Genomic DNA, 1,907 nt, shown 5'->3' with positions numbered 1-1,907 from the left:
TAGAAAGGAACTTGGGAGCATACATTGGGACAGATGTACTCAGGGAAATATAATACAGAAATATGGAGGCTGTTCAGGGAGCACCTGTGGTGCATGTGGTTCTGGATAGGTTTGCCCCAATGTGGCAGGAAAAGAATGGTAGGGTGAAGGAATTACGGTCGACAGTAGATATGGAACATTTTGTTTAGAGGAAGACAGAAGCTCACTTAAGGTTTAGAAAGCAAGGATCAGAAGAGCAACAGAGTAGCCAGGAAGGAGCTGAAGGATGGAAATAGGAGAGCTAGAAGGGGGCTTGGGAAGGCCTTGGTGAATAAGATTAAGGAAAACCCCAAGGCATTCTACACATATGTAAAGAACACCAAAATGACTAGAGTGAGGTTAGAACGGATCAGGGATAGAAAAGGAAATGTGTGCCTGGAGTTAGAGGAGGTAAGGGAGGTGATTAATAAATACTTCACTTCAGTATTCACCAGTGAGAGGGACATTGACTATTGTGAGGAGAGCGTAAAACAGGCTGATATGCTGGAACCTGTTGACGTTAAGAAAGAGGATGTATTGGAACTTTTGAAAAACATTAGGATAGATAATTCCCTGGGGTGGGAAGGGATATACCCCAGGTTACTATGGGAAGTGAGGGAAGGAATTGCTGCACCTTTGGCAATGATCTTTGCATCCTCACTGGCCACAGGAGTATTACCAAGTGACTAGAGGGTGGTAAATATTACTTTTGTTCAAGAAAGGGAATAGGGATAACCCTGAGAATTATAGACTTGTGAGCCTTACTTCAGTGGTGGGCAAATTACTAGAGAAGATTCTTAGAGACAGAATTTATGAGCATTTGTAGAAACATAGTCTGATTAGTGATAATCAGCATGGCTTTGTGAGGGGTAAATTATGCCTCAAGAGCCTATTTAAATTATTTGAGGATGTGTTAAAGTACATTGATGAAGGTTGAGCAGTGGATGTGGTGTACAGTATATAGATTTTAGTAAGGCATTTGATAAGGTTCCCCATGGTAAGATCATTCAGAAAGTCAATTGGTTGTGTAGGTTCAGAATTAGTTTGCTATAGAAGGCAGAGGGTGGTTGTAGATGGAATGCATTCTGCCTGGAAGTCCAGGATCAGTGGTGTTCTACAGGGATCTGTTCTGGGACTCTTGCTCTTTGTGACTTTTATCTTTGATGAAGAAATGGAAGGGTGGGTTAGTATGTTTATAGACAACACGAAGGCTGGTGGAGCTGTGGATAGTGTAGACGGTTGTCATCGGTTACAATGGGACATGGACAGGATGCAGAGCTGGGCTGAGAAGTGGCAGATGAAAAAGAGTCAAGTGATTCACTTCGGAAGATCAAATTTGAAGACAGAATACAGGGCCATTGGTAGGGTTCTCAACAGTGTGGAGAAACAGACTGATCCTGGGGTCCATGTCCATATATCTATCAAAGGTGCTGTGCAAGTTGATAGAGTTCTACGATGCGAATGGTGTGTTGGTCTTGATTAGTCTGGGCGCTGAGTTCAAGAGCTGTGAGGTACTGTTCAAGAACCTATAAAACCATAAAACCACACTGTGTTCAGTTCTGGTCACCTCATCTTAGGGAGGATGTGGAAGCTTCAGAAAGACTAGAGAAGATTTACCAGGATGCCACCCAGATGAGACAGCATGTCTTATGAGAATAGGTTGAGTAAGCTAGGGTTTCCTCTTTGGAGTGAAGGAGAAGGAGAGGTGACTTGATAGAGGTGTACAGGATGATAAGAGGCATAGACTGAGTGGTTAGCCAGAGACTTTTTCCCAGGGTGGAAGATGGCTAATATGAGGCAGTATAAATTTCAGGTGATTGGAGGGGGATGCCAGAGGTAAGCTTTTTACACAGAGAGTGGTGGGTGTGTAGACCCAGATGTGTTAGGGG

Source organism: Mobula birostris, chromosome 3 (assembly GCF_030028105.1).
Source record: "Mobula birostris isolate sMobBir1 chromosome 3, sMobBir1.hap1, whole genome shotgun sequence".
Lineage (NCBI taxonomy): Eukaryota > Metazoa > Chordata > Chondrichthyes > Myliobatiformes > Myliobatidae > Mobula > Mobula birostris.
This window is presented reverse-complemented; position numbering follows the sequence as displayed.